This window comes from Emydura macquarii, unplaced genomic scaffold (genome assembly GCF_026122565.2).
Source record: "Emydura macquarii macquarii isolate MOO-44397 ecotype Brisbane River unplaced genomic scaffold, CSIRO-AGI_Emac_v2 contig_968, whole genome shotgun sequence".
Taxonomy (NCBI): Eukaryota; Metazoa; Chordata; order Testudines; family Chelidae; genus Emydura; species Emydura macquarii.
Genome location: NW_027131105.1, coordinates 3,149,176 through 3,155,189, shown reverse-complemented (window position 1 = coordinate 3,155,189; position 6,014 = coordinate 3,149,176).

Sequence of the window (6,014 nt, the reverse complement as noted above, 5' to 3'; positions counted from 1 at the left end):
TAGCCTTTGTACAGCAAATGCCCTTTCTTGCTGTCAGGAAAACCCAGTTTGAACCTGTATATGCAAGCCCCCCCCCAGGGGGTGGTACATCTCTGGAGATGTTAAAGAAATCAATCACCCTTTACCTTGCCTCCCCTCTCTCCCTCCCACAGTTTTCAGTTCCCTGGAGGAGCTGTGATAACCATCCCACCTCAAGTTGTATTCAATCCCTGACCCACGATACGTACACTTTACACAGTGTGTTTTCCAAAGATATTTCATGCAGCTGCAATATCTGTCACACTAATGTTATTAACTTTTATTTTATTTCTAATTTAGTTTGCATGCATAGTTCTAATTTGAATGTATCTAAGTTAACTGTAAATATTACTTTAAAAATACTGTATGTATTTTTTAAAATGTCCATGTGAATTCAGCACTCGTGAAAAGTCTAGCCATTTATACAGCCCACATTTCACTAGCCTCACACTCAGTAATGGATTTATCTTCACAATACTCATAGTGAAAGTATTATTAGTCCCCATTTTATAGATGGAGGCCATTGTTCCCAATGGGAGCTTCTGGGCAATGAGCACTTTTGAAAGTCTGGGCACTTTAGCCGGTTCCCTAAATGGGAACGGAGGTCTTCTGAAAATATGACCATAAGTGACCAGCATAAAGTCACACTGGAAGTCTGTGGAAGAGACATGAACTGAACCCAGAGTTTGAGAGCACTAGTTTCTCTGGTTTAACAATCCTGGAGACTGAAATCTTCTGTCTACAGTGTAGGTAGAGCACTCATTGCCTTATCAATGTGCTTTGCCTTTGATGTGTAAGACCTGAAGGAGAGATGTGACCTGAGACCCTCTTAATGCCAATTGCAAGAGGATGCAGTGGGTTACAAGAATCTACTGAGTCTGGTGTGTACATTCTAGTTAACCAAAGAATGTCATGTCATTTAAAAGCCAACATCACATTGGTCATCGTATCATTGCAAAACACATGTGTAGATGTTGTGTAAGGAGTTATTTACATATACTGAAAATTTGGTCTTAAAGTCTGTGTCTGGAGGATTGGTCACCAGCAAAGGTGAAAAACAGGTTTTCTGTCAGGCAAGGGACATTCAGCCATCAATCTGTTTACATGGCAACTGAGCATTGTCTCATTCACTATGGGTCTCCTATCACCAGTCTGAACTGAATGCCAATGAAGAATTGTAAGAATTCCAGAAAGAAACTAACAGGAAGAGAAAAACACCGGTGGAAGAGAACTTTCTCTTAAGGTGCACTTCAAAGGTTTGCTTGACTATATTTGGGGGGCAGAGAAGGCAACTGAGCATCCTTCACCTAGGAAGAAAATGCACAATCTATTTGCTAAATGAAAGTGGGATCTCAACTATGCTTGATTGAAAATGCTGGTGAGAACTTTGGATGACATAAGCTTCTTTAGACAAAAGAGTAACTTGTTAATTAATGTTTAGTCTCTAGAAAGTGTGTTATGATTTTGTTTTGTATGTAGCCATTTGTTTCCAGTATTTTTACTCACGGTCATTTGAACTGCTATTCTTTGATAAGAGACTTATTCTTGTTTTCACTATAAATAGATCTACATGCTCTGGTGTTAGGCAAAGGGATGGTCTCAAGTTGACTCTTACAAGCTGGTGTGAACTGCTCTTTTGGGAACAGCAGGCCTGGTAATTCTTTGAGTGTTCAGCGGATAAGGGACTGGATGCTGCAGACAACACTCCAAGGACTCAGGGGTTGATGAATGCCTATTGCTACCTGTAGAGAGACAGCGAGCTCTGGAAAGCCAGGATTGTCCTGCCAGAGGCTTGTGGTCTCAGGGAGCCGATCCACAGCAGGTAGAGACAAGGCTGCTTCATGGTGAGTTGCCTCAACTCTAGGCACTGGGAGCCTCATGAGTTTAAACATTCTCTGTATTATTTTCTCAGTTAATCTCTGAAGGAGACATTATCATGTACAATTTACCTTTAGTCCATACTGTTTTGAAATTCCCTAATCTACAAACTGCTCATTATTCCGGATAGCATGTAGCTTTATTTTTTGGTTTCAGCATGCTCGGAGTTGAATCAATAATTGCAATAGGTGCATTAATACAGATCTAGGTAGTAATAAATCTCATGGCACCTGCAGAGGCCTGTTCTGAGTGTAGCATTAATTACAGTTTGTTTGGTTTTTTAAAAAATCTCCCCCAAAATTTGATATGCTTGTCATGTCAGAGAGCAGGCAGAGAAGCAATGTATCGCACTACTCAAAGAAGGGGTAATCTTGACATGTCTGTGGCCATTGCTTGCCAAGAAAAAGGTTGCACTGTCTCGATATCTCAGTGCGAATAGCCAGTAATCAAAGGATAACATTGAGTAGTCAAGAGAACTTGGATTAAGCTGAGGGTTAACATTCCTAGGTTAACACAAATGGTTAATCTATCACTGCTCTGAATGGTCCCATTTTGCATACGATCAAACTCACATCTTCAGACAGGAAACTGATGAATGCAAAGGTGAGGATCACTGTTCTCTGAAGCAACTGCATTATGTTGCTTTGCATGGTGAAAAAAATGTGATAATCATACAGATTTCTTCATTTACAACTCGATGTTAGCCAGTGCAGCCTTGGCTCTGCTCTGCTGACAGCTGCAATAGGGCACAGTGATATAGCCATGCAGTGGCAGGAAGTCTAAACTGAGACACCTAGGCAGTTTGGAATGGTAAGAAATACTCAATTATTTTTGAAGATGGAGGCTTATACAAATTTTACAGGATTTTTCATACTTATAGTCGTGTGTTTAGAAAACACCCCAATGTGAAGTTCATATTAAATGCATCTTTTTAAACCAGGGCTTGGATTTTTCAATTGTTTAAATAAATCATTTGATCAGTTTCTAATATTATTCTCTACCTGTCCCAATACCGAACATACTGCATTTGTCATCACTTTCTATCTTCATTTATCAAGTTTCAGCCCAGTATCGTTCTCACACAAATATCTACCCTGCATTTAAGGGCTAAGGGATTTAGCCTATTTTAAAAAATTGATAAGGGGCATTTTGTTTCTGAAGTCATTTCAATGTCCACACTCACGTGACTCTGAATTTAGATTTTGTTTTCTTTCCTTACTGGTAAATTTCAGATCAATAAATAAATTACGTTTAAGTCAATCTAGTTTATTTATTTAATTTATTTTTAAAATAAACTTTGATGGTAGCATTCAGTATTCTGGACATCCACCATATAAATTCAGATACAGCCCACGAGTGCACATTCTAACTTGATAGATAAATAAATATTCATCAGCAAATATAAAGAGAAGAATAAAATAAATCCTCAGCTCATCCTTTCCCCAAATAAACCTTGAATCCTCCTTTCGCCAAAAGGCTGGAAGAAAATCCTGAAAGAGGAATACATTCAGGTACTGACTGGCCAAGTGGGGGAGTAGTGAGTTTAAGAGTCAGGGAACCTTCCCAGAGAATGCTTTGCCACCCGTTAACAGAGAGGGACCTCCAGCTCACAGTTTCCACTGATCTCAGCTGGAGCAGTATGGCATTGGGAAACGAGATACTCTCTCAGATAACCAGCTCCCAAATCATTTAGTACTTTTAGGTTAACACCAACACCTTCAATTCTAACTGGAAATTGGTTTTTATGTGTTTGCAGCATGAAAATCCACTTACGGGACCTGATTCTCAGGCCCTGCCTACAAAAGGAAAGTTTTATTATTTATACTGATATAGTTAGATCAGTATAAACTCACTATGGATGCTCTTATTCTAGTATGCAGCTGGCTATTCTGAAGATTAGCTTATGTCCCTTCCCAAGCAACATAAGCTAAAATGGAAAAAAAGACCCTCATCTAAAGTCCTGATCTGGCCACCCTCACCATAGTACCTGAGCACCTTGTAATCTTTAATGTATTTATCCTCACAACACCTCTAGGAGCGAGGACAGTGCTATTATCCCCATTTTTTTTCAAATGGGGAACTGAGACAGAGAGGCTAACTAACTGGTCCAAGGTCACACAACAAGTCTGTAGCTTAGCAGAGAATTAAACTCGAGTCTCCCAAGTGTTAGGCTAGTGCCCCAACCACTGAACCATCCTTCCTCTATAGCGGGAGAGGAGTGTCACACAAGGATTATACTGGTATCTTTATACCAGTTTACATTAACACCTTTGCTGATACATGGGTAAGTTATACCAGTACACAATCACTCGTTTACACAGAGGCTGCTTTATATCATTCTGGTAGAGTGAAAGGGACCTTAAAGTGAGTGTAAATAGAATTTATGCCTACTTAAGGTCCCTTTTACAATGCCAATGGATGTATAATGGCCTTAGTATCGGTGAGAACCAGGCCCAATTAGAGGATTTCCATGTTCTGCGCTAACTTGCATTTCTGAGTTATCTCAAGGTGTGGCCCCATGTAGCATGCAATACAGCAATCTAGAGGTGACAAAGGCATGCATAATTGTCACTAGATCTACAGAGTGGAACAGGCAAAGTATCTGAGCGCCTTCCAGCAGTACATTAAGCAACATGACTACACATTTGTCAAGTGTTGTTTGAAAACCCAGGATCAGTGCTGAGCTCCTCCTTCCCCAACAGCTTAAGCACTTCCTTTCCCAGATCTTCAGCCTTGTGGGCACCTTGGTTTTACAATTTAACTCTTCAGGGGCACATGACAGGTGAAGCAAACAGACACACAAATCAACTTTGCAAAGGTTTCTACACACAATTACTCTTTATTTAGACAGCATAGAAAATATACAGATTCCAACAAAAATATACAAATTCTACATGCATTTCCCGGCCTCAGTGGGGAGAGTTTAATTTCACTTCCTGGTGTGTGGCTTCTCATGTTCCATGCATGGTTTTGTTAGTATCTCCCACTTATCTCCAACAGTGAAAACAAACATTATTTGATTGCCACAGGAGAATGGATGGAAGTGCCCAGAGGGGCACGCCTTCCCTTGATTAGCACTAATTAAAGACAGATAATGAGCAATTCAGTTGATTGTTTTAGAATCTTTAAAATGTTATACAATTAAAGTTGATTGTAAATTTGTATATTGTGCCTGCTAGTGACTGACTAGTTCAATCATTTTCTTTTACCAGTTGCAATTTTTTTAAATGAGTCTTGAACTTGTGGCAACTGGCAATTATAATATACGCCGTCCTTTATTTATTTGTCATCTTGCATGGTTTCACTTGCCATGTTACTATTATCCTATCTGCCAAACTGAAGAGAATGCTCTGTTTAATTATCCTACTGAGCCATTTTTCTTCTTTTGCCACCCAGCCCACAAGCTACACCAAACCCCATTCAGATTTACAGTGCTCAAAGCATCCCAGTTATTTTCAGTCTTTTTGCTGCTTTATATGCTTTTTTTCCCTTTTAAAATAGTAATATTGCACCAGCTTCATCTCCAGTATGCCCCTCAATGACCTGGTAGGAATTATACCAGAGATGAATTTGGCTCAGTGTTTAACATTTATATAGCACTTCTCATCCCAGAATATCTAAAGCTGCACAAACTTTATATATGTAAGAATCACATCAGCCTCTAAAATGTGTCACCATTTGGACTGGAATGCATAGCTGTTGAATAATGCGCAGCAATACTACACTGCCATACCAACAAGAACATGGCACCCAAGCGAAGTTGCCGAGGGGAGGTGAGAGAAGAAGCATATAAACAAACAATTATTTGGAATTTGGTTGGGTCACCTGAGTTAACATCCTTACTGTTATGAAAAGCAACATGGGAATCTTTAATCATTAAGACTTCACTTTTATGTCTCAAGGAATCTTTAAATATTGCTTGCTGTTTTCCCCATTAGGTGTTCACTAATAGGTAAAGCAAACAAATAGCTGCACAATGGGAGTGTTTCCTGAGGAAGCTCACAAAAGGCACCTTTTCACCCCTCACTTTAGTGATTCCAATACAATCTGGCATGAGAGTAAAGAAACAATCCTAGCACCCAGAGCCCTTTAGTATACTGTATACATCTTGAGATGAT